Source organism: Ictidomys tridecemlineatus, chromosome 16 (assembly GCF_052094955.1).
Source record: "Ictidomys tridecemlineatus isolate mIctTri1 chromosome 16, mIctTri1.hap1, whole genome shotgun sequence".
Classification (NCBI taxonomy): Eukaryota; Metazoa; Chordata; class Mammalia; order Rodentia; family Sciuridae; genus Ictidomys; species Ictidomys tridecemlineatus.
The window spans coordinates 23840888-23856365 of NC_135492.1; positions in this window are offsets into that span (position 1 = coordinate 23840888).

The window sequence follows — 15478 nt, forward strand, 5'->3', positions numbered from 1 at the left end:
AGTGGGGGTATGTACCTGCAATCCCAATGACTTGGGAGGCTGAGGCAGGAAATTCACAAGATCAGAGACAGACTCAGTAAATTAATAGGGACCTATACAACTCAGTGAGACCCTGTTTCTAAGAAAAAAATTAAACCTGACTGGAGAAGTGGCTTTGTGGTCGAGTGATACTGGGACCGATCCCTATTATAACCCGTCCCCCCAAAAAAGAATAAAGAAACTAGAAAACTATGTCCTAACCTGATTTTATCAAGTGAAAAGAAGCCAAGGCATAAGAAAAACATATTCTTTAAGTTTGTTAATATAAAGTTAATAAGCTCTCTCTTTGAATTTTTCACAAAGTGCAATATTTTGAGAGCATTTAGTAGGTTATATTATATGAAAAACTGCTCTTGTGCAAATAATGAAATAAAACATTAGCAAGGTGTGGTGGTGCATGAGTGTAATTCCAGTGTCTCTGCAGGCTGATACAAAGCCAGCTTCAAAAACTTAGGAAAGAACTAAGCAATTCAGTGTAACCCTGTCTCTAACTAAGGTACAAAAAAAATCAGAAATTTTGCTGAGAGGTTGAGTGTCCCTGGGCTCAATCCACAGCATTAAAAACAAAAACAAAGATAAAAAAGAAATAAGACATTAGGCTGCTGAACATTTATATTTTCAGGGTTCCAAATATTTGACCAAATACTCCCAATTTCACTCCCTCTATAAATTTATAATTGAAATCTCTACTTATTTGTTTGTGAGAGAAAGGAAACAGAGATATTCCTGAACTCTGCCATTCCTTTGCTTGTTTCTGCAAGGTACTATGGCTCAGTCCTTTCTCTTCATGCAAGGATGCACCTTGAGGAGTGGATGTTGACTTGACTGCTAAAGAGGGAAAGAGGTAAAAGGGAAGCAATGTGTGTGGGCCTGTTGGTGGGGTGTGATAATGATGACTTCTGACCAAGTCCTACCCATGATCATCTTTTTAAAATGTACCCAGTAAATGGTTTGTTTTCTTATATATCTTCTGGGATCCTGATCCTACAGTTAAATGTGAGGGACCCTATTTTCTATATCCAGCTACCTTAGCATTGTTTTTCTCAATTTGATGCCTCACAATTTGAAATAATTAGTCCCCCTTCCTCAGAGCCTTGACCTCATGTCTCTTTTGCTTATATTTTTAATATCTGGAAAATTCTCAAATACTAAGTTGCAGGTGAATCCATAGTTGATGTTCCTCTTCCAAAGATAAGGATAGACATTTTCTCTCATTGTGGCCTCTACCTTCTACTCACAAAATGGGGACATTATTCACGTTTGCAAACCTAGTTATTATCCTCAGCCAACCTATAATATTAAAGTCAAGAATTTAATCCTTGGGTCTGGGGACAGGGTTAAAGCACCTGCCTAGCACATGTAAGGCACTGGGTTCAATCCTCAGCACCATATAAAAATAAATATATAAAATAAGGAACTCTGTCCACTACAACTAAAGAAAAAAAGAGTAATACCTACCAGGGTTGTGATGGCACATGCATGTAACCCGAGCTGCCCTGGAAGTCAAGCCATGAGGTTCACAACTTTGTGTCTAGCCTCACTAATTGGCAAGACCATATCTCAAAGAAAAATAAAAATAGGAAGATGATAGAGCTCACTGGTAGACCATACCTAAGTCCTGTCCTCAGGATCACAGGGGAAAGTTTTTAATTCCTATCTTTTTTCTATGAGTTATGGTCACCACAAAAAAAAGGTGGCTTAGGGATAAAGGTATATTTTCTAAAAACAAGCCATGTTAAATGTTCAAGTGTTCACATTTCTTGAAAAATTCCAAAGTATTTTGCTTTTGATATTATGGTCATTAGAACTGTCTTTAATTTTATGTTTGCTACTTACTTTCTTATTCACATAAATAACTGATGATATTAAATTTTATTACTGTTTTGAGCTCATCTGATGCTTCTAATAGTAATTAGTGAATCCTACTTTTAAAATATCCACTTAAAATACACTTCAACCTCATACCTCATATTGGAAAACCACAAAAGTTAGATAGCAAGAAACAGAAGTAAGTTGCAATACCCCTTTGACAAAGGCAAAGATACTGGTGAGAATCTCAGAAAAACTCTATTCCCTTAAAGTCAGAAACCAAGAGAAGAAGACCATAATCTCCCCCCTACACACATGATTTTATTTTTTATTTCTGAATAAAATTCAACTGTGTATATATAACGCATATATTTTTTAACCATTCATCCACTGAAGGGCACCTAGGTTGGCTCCGCAGGATATCTGGGTAAAATGGTGGTTCTATTCTCAGATTTCCAATGGATCTCCATAGTGCTTTCCATATTGGCTGCACCAATTTCCAGTCCCACCAGCAGTGTATGAGTGTACCATTTTCCCCACATTTTTGCCAACACTTGTTGTTGTTTGTCTTCATAACAGCTGCCATAATAAAATTTTTATTATAGTAAAATTCACAAACACACACAAACACACACAAACACACACACACACACACACTCAGGTTTTGCTTTGGTGTCTCTGCACAAGACCATGTGGAGTAGGAACCTACAAATACGATGTCATCCTACTGCCAATTCAGAGTAGGAATTGGTTCATTGGCAGAATTCTGGAATCACCCACAGCATCTCCCATAAACTTCAGGATCAAAGGGGTGTGAGGCCTAGAGATGTCAGAGAAGCCTCACTGTTTTTCTCCCCATTTCTTGATAGTGATTTCCGGGCCAATGAGCTTTGCTCTACTTTGATTATATTTTATGTATTATCTAAAATCCTCTCTTGCAAGAACATAAGAGCTAAGAAACAGAACCTAACCTCCATATTCCTGAGATCACAACCAGCTACAGTGTCAGATCTTTTATTGCTTTACTTATTTACTCAATTTATTTGATCTATTTATTAATACAGGTAGACACCAGCAACAGCTCTAGGTCCTGTTGGAAGGTAACAGTCACACACCTACACAGAGCATCCTAAGGGGAGACTGTTGAAACAGGAACTATGACCCTTCATTGTTCATGAAGACTCACCCAATATCAGAACTTTGAATATTATATTTTGAGGCAGAGTCTTGCTAACAGGCCAACTGTGGCCTTAGACTTGAGATCCTTCTGCAGAAGCCTCCTAAATGCCTGGCCTTACAGACATGTGCTACCAAACTTTGTTATTTGCTTATTAAACAAATGCATGGCTGCTGGTTACCTCCCTCCAGTGATGTGTGTGATATCACAACCCAAACAATAAAAACCCCACACAATTTCAAAGCTCATGTCTGACTCTGGCTCTGAGAGGTTATGTGATGGGAAGGGATTCCAGAAAGAGAGAGAGACATCAGCTCAGAAAAAGTAGGTTCCTTGGTTTTCATGGCAGAATAGAACTTGATTTGTCAGGCGCATGGATACACCTATTTAGAAAAGCAGATGCACATTCAAGAAAGAACGTGAGGGGCCGGGGATTCAGTGAGGACGGTAGTGTGCTTACCCTGCATGCACAAGGTCCCAGGTTCAATCCCCAGCATGACAAGAAGAAAGAAAGAAAAAGAAATGTGAGAAAACCCTAAAGAGAGAGACAGCAAATAGGTGGTCTGAGGTGTTGCTATTTGGAGAGGGACATTTAAGTGGGGCTGGACTAGAGATGGGGCCAGAGCAGACTTCTGTAACTTCTCACCCATTTTTCTTACCTTGCTCACATCATGCTAGTATTTGGGAGTACAGGAAGCTGGTCTAGGAGAAATGCTGCATTGCAGGGAGTTGCTTTTATATAAATCTGATCTTTATTTTTAAAAATAGTTTTTAATTGGACAGGATACTTATATTTTATATATTTCTATTTAATGTGGTGCTGAGGATTGAGCCCAGTGCCTCACAGGTGCTAGGCAGGTGCTCTGTCACTGAGCCCTAACCCCAGTCCCTTTTTTTAATTTCAAATATTTTGTGGGCATTCCTGCATTCTGGTGATTTATGAAACTTTTCCTTAGAGGTTCAGAGTAACTTTCTTTTTGGTTTCTCAACATTTCTGCCCCAACTAGACGTGTTCCACAGTTCTATATGGACCTTAAGTGTTGCTAGAGAAATGATTAAATTGTCATTTTGTTATCAAAGCAAATAGGGCAGTGTGTTCAGGATAGAAGTATTAAGAGAATGCTCATTATTAGATTTCTATTTTTACTTATGTATTTAGCCATGGACTCATATGGATTTGCAGTGATCCACAACCAGCAGATTTCAGAAACTTTTCATGTTGACAACTCTTTTTAAATGGTTTCATTCGGATTGAGGCACATTTGACTGAGGATAAACATTAAGATACTTTTAAAGTGCTTATGAATTTTTCTGGCTAGAATATTGCAGAGGGTTTTGCCAGTGTTCTCACCACTTTGTTTATCTCATTGGTGTTGAAAAACCTCCCAGATGCAAGGAATGCACCCAGAGGCAAGCCCCTGTAGCTCGCCACCCACAGATCCCAAACCCACTGATCCATTCTCTGTTCCCCATTAATTGGGTGTCAGGTGCTGTTGGATTGTTAATTATTGGGTAAAACCCAGTGTTTTGTCTCCAAGGAGCCCAAGGTCTAGCTTGTTGGTTTTAGAACCACTGGGTTGGTTATTCACTTTTCCTTGCCTCTCAAGACAAATCTGAGCTCCATCCAGGGACCTAAATTTAGTGGAACTGGTAGTTTAGGAAAATTTCACATTTTGGTGAAGAAAAGTAACAGCAGTAATAATGAATCATTTCCCTCATGGGAGAAGAAGGGGTTCTGGCCCCAGGGAGTCCCTGGCTTTTTCCTTCTTTTCAGCCACATAATCTTCTCCTCATCCTGGGAAAGACAACTGTGTACTGCTCATCCCTGGAATCCTGGGCATGTGGCTTGACCTTCTCAGTTTTCCTTCAAGAGAAATGTTCCCATTTCCTAAATGCAGCAAAACTGGTCCCCCAAATACCTGGGCTGCTGTTACTGAGAAGCAAATGTAAAAAATACTGAAAATGAGGGCTGGGGCTGAGGCTCGGCTGTAGAGTGCTTGCCTAGCACGTGTGGGTCCCTGGGTTTCATCTTCAACACCACAGAAAAAGAAATGGATAGAATAAAGGTATTGGGTCTGTCTCGAATAGAAAAAAATATTTTAAAAAATAAATACTGAAAAGGCAACATATCTAGCAAGTAGGGAAATGCAAATTAAAACTGCACTGAGCTTCTCTTTCACTCCAGTCAGAATGGAAATTATCAAGAATACAGTAACAATAAATTTGTGAGGATGTGGGGGACAGGGAATGCTCACACCTTGTTGGAGGCACTGCACATTGGTGCAACCCCTCTGGAAAACAGGATGGAGAATCCTCAAGAAACTAGGACTGGAACCACCATTTGACTCAGTTATTCCACTCCTTAGAATATATCCAGAGGACTTAAACTCAGCATACTACAGGGACACAGTCACATCCATGTTCATGATAGCACAACTCACAATAGCTAAGCTACAGAACCAGCCTAAATGCCAATGAACAGATGAATAGATAAAGAAATTGTGGTATGTATACATGGTGGAATATTACTCAGCTTTAAAAAAGGATGACTTCATAACAGTGGCCAGTAAATGAATGAAACTGGAGATTATCATGCTAAAGTAAAATAAGTAAATCCCCCCAAACCAAAAGTCACATGTTTTCATTGACATGTGTTATCTACAACACAAGGAATGTGGGCGGCACAAAGAGAAGTTCAGTAAATTAGACTACGGGGCACAACAGGAAGGGAGGGGAGATAAGAACAGGAAAGACAGTAGCATGAGTCGACCATAATCTTCCTATTTAAATATATAAAAATACCTAAGTGAATCGGTCCATCATGCCACCCACACAAATGGGGTCCTAAAGAGAATAAGGTATATTTTATGTTTGGATAATTTTACCAAAATGGACTCTATGGTCATGTATAACTAAAAAATGAATAAAATAGAAAAAAATAAAAAGTACTTAAAAGGATCATGGGTCCAACTTGATAGAATCATAGCTGGATAAGGAAATGTCTTTAGGTATATTCCAGAATTTTCTAAACCACTCCCCCATTGGATGCTGCCAAAGGTGTTGGAGCCTGTGGGAAGGTTGAGGTTCAGGGCACTGCATGGAGAAGATAGGACCCTCCCATTCATCTGCAGGTGCAGGGGTTTCAGGGGGCAGGTAATCTCCAGGCCTCTACAGTTAACAAAGGAAGAGAGGAGCAGGGTGCTTTGGAGTTTATGGAGTTATTTACCAAATTGGAAAACCTGGAATTGGCTTTCCTGGACTCCCAATCAAATGCAAATTGTTATTTCTTAAAGAGAGAGACCCTTGGGACCCTCTTAATGAGAAGTGTTCTATGTATTATGTGACTTTTTGCACCACTGAATTGTGGGGACAAGACCAGAGCTCTCTTTGGAAACACATTGACTTTGTTTGCATCAAGACAAGCAGGTAGGGTCTGCCTTTTTTGTTGTTTCGTTTTTTTCTTGTCAAGTGCAGAGTATTCAGCTGATACTAAGGATGTGCACCTGGGCAGGGGGTCTTTGGTTTTAGGAGGAGGCAGGATCCCATTGCCTGGGATCCAGGGGACTGTCAGGAACCAGGGTGTCCTTGATCTGTGCAAGGCTGTTATCCTGTGGCCACCGCAGCCTCAGCAAAAGCAAGGTGTTAAGCAACTCAGTGAGACCCAGTCTCTAAATAAAATTCAAACTAGGGCTGGGGAAGAGGCTCAGAGGTCGAGGCCTCTGAATTCAACCCCCAGTGCGCCAGAGAGCGAGGGAGCCCTGGTGCAGCTGCGGTTTACTCAGTTCTGCACTCTCGGGGTCTCTTCTGTGCTGATCTCCTTACTCTGCCTCCAGCCTCAATGTGGGCTCCAATAGATTCAACTCAGCTGGAGGAACATCAGCTCTCAGGCTGCCAACTGGGTGGTAAACTCCTCCAGGGCAGTTCCTATGGGGCGAAAGGCCAGTTCTACTTGGAGAATTTTCCACAGATAAACAGAGGAAAGTCAGCCTTTCCAAGATGCTTTGGGTGGTCTTATTATAGGAGGAGGTCCAGGTGATGAAACTTTCAAGAATTGACTTCAATTTCCTAACATCAAACCCAACAGAACTTAGAATTCTGGTCACCCTGACCGTAATCCAATGCTGAGATCTCAAAAGGAAAAGAAAAACGAAAAAAAGTTGCACCCAAACCCTGCCATTCTTGTTTCCTCTGCCTGGAGCGGATTTCACCCCCCTGTCACTCAAAAAGAAAGCTCCCTGGGCTCAGACTGGGGAGATTGGAGACTGACTGATTCCCTGTCCAATCAAAAGTTCTCATGCTGAGCGCTTTCCAATCCTGAGCGCAGCCAGCAGAAGGGGGCGGGCCTCCGAGCTCGGAATGGGATTTATTTCTCCGCGGTCCGCGGTTCCACTCAGATTCCTGCAGTTGGACTCCAGTCTTCGCTTGTGCCCCGCATCCCGGGTGGCTCTGCCATGCAGAGGCCCATCTCCTCAGGGCAGGCTTGGCTCCTGGGCACCAGGAGATGGTGAGTGTTCAGTGGCACCTGGTGCCTGGACAGGGAGGCTCAGGAGGGAGGCGGGGCAGGGAGTCCATCTGGCGGGACCAGCTGTGTGGGGAACCGGAGTTGGCCGACCCTGATTCCGGGGGTTCTCTGCAACCACAGGCCTGAGCCCTTTGGGGAGAGTGCCCCTCTATCCCCCTGGCCAGCCGGGTGGAGAGCGTGACAGTGGCGGAGACTCCTGGCAGCCTCCCCATCCCCTGGGGCAGCCTCAGCCCCTGCTCAAGTCCTATCTCTCTGGCAGGTGAGGGAAGCAGCCTGGCATCTTCCCGGGCTGTGGTGATTGACAGGTGGCAGCACTAGAAGAATCTAATTCCAAGCCAGGCAATGGCGCACACCTGTCATTCCCAGCGGCTGGAGGTGGGGGCTGATGCAGGAGGACTGCGAGGTCAAGGCCAGCCTCCACAAGTAGATGAGGCACTTAGAGACTCAGGGAGACCCTGCCTGGAAATCAAATGCAAAATAGGGCTGGGGATGGGGCTCAGTGGTCTAGTGCCCCTGAGTTCAATGCCCAGCACCCCCCACTCCCCCCCAAAAAATCAAATTTCCAAACACCATTTTCCTGCAGGAGGGAAGTTGCGGTGAACAGAGACCTTGCCTATTCCTAAGCTAGTTTTGTGGAGTTTATTTATTATTTATTTATTTGGTGGTTGTTGTGTTTTGGTAGTTAACAGAAGGGTGCTTTACCACTGAGCTCTCTCCCTGGTAGTTTTTAGTTTTTATTCTGCCCGCTGGTCTAGCTAAATTGCTGAGATTGGCCTGGTTAGGGTTTGATTTATAATGACTTTTCCGTTGCAATTAAGTGTATGATTTTTACAACCACGTGGTTTCCTGGGTGGACTCTGTTGATGTGGTGATTCCTTGATGACAATTGTAACAGAAAAGCTTCACAATGCACGTGTTAGGTAATAACTTCTTCTTATTATTATTTTCTCTCTTATAATTTTTCTCTTATAATTCAAAAGTTTCTTGGTTAAGTTTACATATATTTAATTTTGTGGATGAATTTTAGGATTGAGTGCTTCCATTAAGAGTAAAGCATGCTGGATTGTTTATTAGTGCATCAGAGTTATACATAATACCACCTGCATATGGCACGCGTGTAAAACTTACCCATGGTATTTTACACTATTTTTAATCTGAATATCCCATGACTAGTAATGTATTATCCTGGTCCTATGAACTGATTTCAGCAAGCCCCTGTGGACTGCATTTCCTAGGGGTTTCATGCTCTCTGCGATATTTTTCTGGTCTTGGTTTGGCTCTGCCTGACACAGGGATCCCACACCTGGCACATCTGAGGTCTCCTGAGCATCTGGTACATATCAGCAACCTGTGGACCTATGAGCAGGTGCATTTAGGGGAAGTAGTTTCTCAGGGGAGCAGGTGACTGCCCTGAGTCTAGGAGGAGTCTCCTTATCCAGAAGCCACTTCAGAAGTTCCCTGTCCTGACTCCTGTGGATCCTTGAACAGCGATGGGCATGCAGCCATTTATTAAAACACTGGTTCAAGTTCCTTTGGAAATGCATCCAGAGTGGTTGTTAGCTTTTAAAGAACTCCATTCTATTTTTTAAAATGGCTGCACTAAACTGATATTCTAGCCCCATGTGAGCAGGTCTCTTTCTCTATACCCACGTCGTTGGAGGACTAGTTCCTTCGCCTATTTGATAGGAGCCTTTCCCACAGCTAGAGTCGGGCTGCAGAAGGTCTCCCACTTCGCTGGTGATTGAATTCCTGATGCAATTTGTAAGAAGCCAGGCTGCCTGTGCTAAATGCAGGAAGGTGGTGTGAGCCTATTCTAGAAAGAAACAGGGTTTTGACCCCTTTTGCTGCACTCCTGGTGTGGATTGTAGCACAGGGAAATACTCAGACATCAATGTGACGCCCCTCCTTTGTGATCCAGGGAGATATGCACATGCACAGTTGCCATTGCTCCCAAAGCTTGGTGGGTGAGAATGGAGTCCATGAGATGGGGAAAAATGTTGGGACCCTGAGTGCCTGGACATACTTCTACCAGAAATAACAGGTTAGACCTGGAGTTATTACTGAGGTAGGGGGGGGAGGGCTCAGGCAGGGCTGCTGGGTGGACTGCATTTGTCCTGTCTACTCTTAGGGACTGGCTAGAGAGGAGCTCAACTGTTAGCAACCACAGTTTGCAGATCATGCTGGAAAATACCTTGTAGGGATAAACTGGGACCCTTGATATCTCACTCCCCTTCTGCCCTGGTCCCATGGATAAAGCTCATGACCCTCCACAGCCATAGAAATGCACTCCTTTTTCTCTTGTCCTGATACTTGTATATATCTAGCTCTTTCTTCTATGAGAACCATACAAATTGATTTTCCAGCTACAAGTCATTTAGTGTTCAATGTGCTCCATTGTGACCCCAATTCTGTCTGCCTCCACTCTGGGTGCCACTGGATGGGGGTATTCTGTCCCAATTATGTGGCACATTGCTCAAGGCAGGACTAATGCCCACATATCCCCAAAGTTTGCTTGCCATTTGAATGGTAGAGATTTTCTGAGTGGTCCAATGCATAGGTCTCTCCGTCCATTATAACTTTATTTAAGAGGGACTCAAAACATAAGTAGGTGTTTATTTGCTGTATCCATGTGTGATGAGAATCCAGGAGCCTCCTATTCTGGTATAATTTTGAAATATAATCCTACTCAATATGTGCTTCTTTGGGATGCTGGAGTGTAATCCAGTACCACACACATTCTGCACCCAAGCCCTACCAGTGCTCTGCACCTCCAGTTCCCACACCTCCCTTCACGTTGGGTTGTCCTGTTCATTCACTTCAAATCCTCTGCTAGAGATGGTGGCATTTATCTAGGCCTTTTCAATGCACTTCATAATAAAAATGACATTTACATACATATGGAGTCATCTATGAAATTTCTGCTTTGTGATTTTTTTGGTCCTCAAATTACTGCAATATGATAATTTTATAATATGCATTAGTGCCTGGTAATGATAGCTCCTGCTTTTGCTCTTACAGTTCAGAATTCCTGGCTAATTTCATATCAATTCAACCTTCCTGGAGAATTTTTAAACTGTTTGCTTTGGTCCCGTCTTCAATGAAAAGTAACCATGGTGAAATTTTGATGGGTGTTGTCATAGATGAACCTGAGGGACGCGGCCATCTTTATAATGAGGAGTCCTATCATCTATACCCAGCATGTGTAATTCAGTCTGTTATGTGATGATCTGTATTTGTATTTTCTCAAATTTTGCAGATGTACTATTTAAGTATGCTTATATGTGAAATGTGACATTTAAGTGACAGCTATATAAAACTGACACAGTGTTTCATAGTATTTGTCAAACTGTATGCAATATGGCAAACAAAATGTGGCTGATTGCCAGAAATGGTTATTTTCCATAGTTTATTATTTATTTATTACCAAATAGACATCCTCTGTCACCAGGCCCTGGGTCTCAGCTCTGGAAGAGCATGCTGTGTCCCCATATGGACAGGTGCTGTAGGGTCTACATCTGTTTCTGTGGACCTTCATGATAACCCCACATGTTCTTCAACACTGTCTCAATTTTTGTTCAATGTGACTTTATGGTGCAGTCCCTCCTTTCTTAAGACGTTGATTGCTTTGTGATGAAGGGACATTTAGATACCTGCCATTTGAAGGGGCTGTTCACGGCTCTTGCCTGCGTTTCTCTTGTAGTCTCTGTTCTCCTTTCTTAGTAGAGTTTGGTTAAAGGTGAAGCAATTGGTTTCTTTCATTTGTCACTTCACCTTGTTCTCTTTAATGGAGTCATTTGAGGAATAGAATTTTTGTTTTCATATATACACTGTATAAATTTAAAAATATTTTTTATGTAACTTTGAAAAGGACTTTTTTTCATTGTTTTTTTCCTTTTGTGAAACTGGGGATTGGAACCAGGGTGCCCTATTACTGAACACTATCCTCAGTTTTTTTAAATTTTTTATTTAAAAAATTTATTTTTTCTTAATTTCTTAAAATTACTACTGCCTATCTATTTTTAAATTTAGGCAGGGTTTCACTCAGTTGCTAGGGTAAGCTTCACAAATGTCATCCCCCTGCCTCAGCCTCTAAACCACTGGATATATCAGGTATGTAGCACCAAATGCATCCTATCTCAGTTTCTTTCTTCCTATCTTCCTTTCTTTCTTTCTTTCTTTCTTTCTTTTTTCTAGATGTTTTTTAGATCATGATTTTTTATGGTTTTTATTATTTTTTAAATACATGACAACGGTGGAATGCATTACAATCCTTATTTCACATAGAGCACAATTTTTCATAGTTCAAATTTTCATGAACTTTGAATAAAGATGTCCATCAAATTCCATCATCCTTGCTAATCCCCTGTGCCTTCCCTTTCCCTTCCACCCCTCTTCCCTATTTAGAATTCATCTATTTCTCCAATGCTCCCCCTCCCTAACCCACTATGATTCATCCTCCTTATATCAGAGAAAACGTTTGGCATTTTTTGTGGTGGGATTGGCTGACTTCACTTAGCATTATCTTCTCAAACTCCATCCATTTACATGCAAGTGCCATGATTTTGTTCTTTTTTAATGATGAGTAATATTGCATTGTGTATATAAGCCACATTTTATTTATCCAGTCATTCACTGAAGGGCATCTAGATTGACTCCATAGTTTAGCTGTTGTGAATTGTGCTGCTATAAACATTGACCTGGCTGTGTCCCTGTAGTGTGCTCTTTTTGTTTCTTGGTATAGTCCGAGAAGAGAAATAGTTGGTTTCTCAAATGGTGGTTTCATTCCCAGATTTCCAAGGAATCTCCATACTGATTTCCAAATTGGCTGCACAAAATTGCAGTCCCACCAGCAGTGTATGAGTGTACTTTTCCCCCACATCCTCACCAACACTTATTGTTGTTTGTCTTCATAATATCTGCCCTTCTGACTGGAGTGAGATGGTATCTTAGAGTGGATTTAATTTGAATTTCTCTGATTGCTAGAGATGATGAACATTTTTTTTATATAATTGTTGATTGATTGTATATCCTCTTCTCAGAAGTGTTTTTTCAGCTTCTTGGCCCATTTATTGATTGGATTATTTTTAGGTGTTAAGACGTTTGAGTTCTTTATATACCCTAGATATTAGTGCTCTATCTGATGTATGAGGGGTAAAAATTGCTCGCAGAAAGTAGGCTCTTTATTCTATTGGGGTTTTTTTGATAAAAATCTTTAGTTTCAATCCATCACATGTGTTGATTCTTGGTTTTAATTCCTGTGCTATAGGAGTGTTATTAAGGAAGCTTTAGCCTAATCCCACATGATGGAGATAAGGCCTACTTTATCTTCTATTTGGAGACTCTCTGGTTTAATTCCTAGATCCTTGATCCATGTTGAGATAACTTTCATGCATGGTGAGAGAGAGGGATTCATTTTTATTTTGCTGCATATGGATTTCCAGTTTTCCCAGAACCATTTGTTGAAGATGATCTCTTTTTTCCAGTGCATATTTTTAGCACCTTTGTCTAATATAAGATAATTGTGGTTTAGTGGGTTGGTCTGTGTGTCCTCTATTCTGGGTTATTGGTCTACCAGCCTGTTTTGATGCCAGAACCATGCTGTTTTTGTTACTGTGGCTCTGTAGTATAGTTTAATTTCTGGTATAGCAATGCCACCAGCCTCCCTTTTCCTGCTAAGGATTGCTGTAACTATTCTGGGTCTCTTATTTTTCCAGATAAATTTCATGATTGCTTTTTTATTTCTATGAGGAATGCCATTGGGATTTTGATCAGAATTGCATTAAATCTATAGAGTGCTTTTGGTAGTAGGGCCATTTTGATAATATTGATTCTGCCTATTCAAGATCAAGTTAAATCTTTCCATCTTCTAAGATCTTTGATTTCTCTTTAGTGTTTCATAGTTTTCATAGTATAGATCTTTCACCTCTTGTTGATTCCCAAGTATCATTTTTATTGAGGATATTGTGAATGGGGTAGTTTTTCTCATTTCTTTCTCAGAGGATTTGTCACTGATATAGAGAAATGCCTTTGAATTATGGGTGTTGATTTCATATCCTGCTCCTTTGCTGAATTCTAGTTCTAGAAGTTTTCTAGTGGAGTTTTTTGAGTCTTCTAGGTACAGAATCATATCATCAGCAAATAGTGCTAGGTTAGGTTCATCTTTTCCTATACTTATTCTTTAATTTATTTCATCTGTCTAATTGCTCTGGCCAGTGTTTCAAGAACTATGTTGAATAGAAGGGGTGAGAGAGGGCATCCCTGACTTGTTTCTGATGTTAGAGGAAATGCCTTCAGTTTTTCTCCATTTAGAATGATGTTGGCCTTAGGCGTGGCATAGATAGCCTTTAAAATGTTGAGGGAAGTTCCTGTTATCCCTAGTTTTTCTAGTGTTTTGAACATGAAGGGCTGCTGTATTTTGTCAAATGCTTTTTTTTGCATTTGTTGAGATGATCATAAGGTTCTTATCTTTAAATCTGCTGATGTTATGAATTACATTTATTCATTTCTGTATGTTGAACAACCTTGCATCCCTGTGATGAATTGCACTTCATCATGATGAACCATCTTTTTTGATATGTTTTTGTATTTGATTTGCCAGAATTTTATTCAGAATTTTTGCTTCTGCTTTTTAGAGGTATTGGTCTGAAGTATGCTTTCTTTCTGTATTTGTCTGATTTTAGAATGAAGGAGATATTGGCCTTATAGAGTGAGTTTGGAAGTGCTCCCTCTTTTTATATTTCATAGAATAATTTGAGGAGTGTTGGTGTTAGTTCTTCTTTGAAGGTCTTGTATAGAAACTGGGTTTTTTTTTTGTAGGCTTTTGATGGTATATTCTATTTCATTGCTTGAAAATGATCTGTTTAACTTACTCAGTTTGGGTAAGTCACATGATTCTAGACATTTGATGACATTAATATATTCTTTTTTTTGCAGTACAAATTTTCAAAATAATTTCTAATTATCTTCTGTATTTCTCTAATGTTCATGGTGATATTTCCTTTTTCATCATGGATTTTCATAATTAGAGTATTTCTCTCCTTCTCTACAGTAGCATGGATAAGGTTTTATAAAATGTATTTGTTTTTCAAAGAGCCAACTTTGTATTTTGAAAATTTTTAAAAAAATTAAAAATATATGGCAGCGGAATATATTACAATTCTTATTACACATATACAGCACAATTTTTCATATCTCAGTTTATAAAGTAAGTTGACATTAATTCATGGTGTACATACGTGTACTTTGGATAATGATGTCTATTATATTCCACCATCCTGACTAATCCCTTTCCCCTCCCATTTCTCCCACCACTCTGCTCAAAATAGAATTCATCTATTCCTCCCATGCTCCTCCTCCCTACCCCACTATGAGTCAGCCTCCTTATATCAGAGAAAACATTCAGCATTTGTTATTTTGGGTTTGGCTAACTTACCATTATCTTCCCCAATGCCATCCATTTACCTGCAAATGCAATGATTTTATTTTCTTTTATTGCTGAGTAATATTCCATTGTGTACAAATGCCACGTTTTCTTTATCCATTCATCCACTGAAGGGCATCTATGTTGGCTCCACTGTTTAAGTCTTGTGAATTGTGCTGCTAAAAACATTGTGAATGTGTCCCTGTAGTATGCTGTTTTGAAGTTCCTTAGGTATAGACCAGGGAGTGGGATAGCTGGGTCAAATGGTGGTACCATTACCAGTCACTTTGTCTATTTTTATTTGCTTCTTTTGTTCCAATTTCATTGATCTCAGATCTGATTTTAATTATTTTCTGTCCTTTACTGCTTTGGGTGTTGATTAATTGTTTTCCCAAGGGCTTTGAGATGTAATTTTACGTCATTTATTTGACTTTTCCTTTTTTTAAGGAATGAACTCCATGCAATGACCTTTTCTCTTAGTAATGCCTTCATAGTGTCCCAGATATTTTGA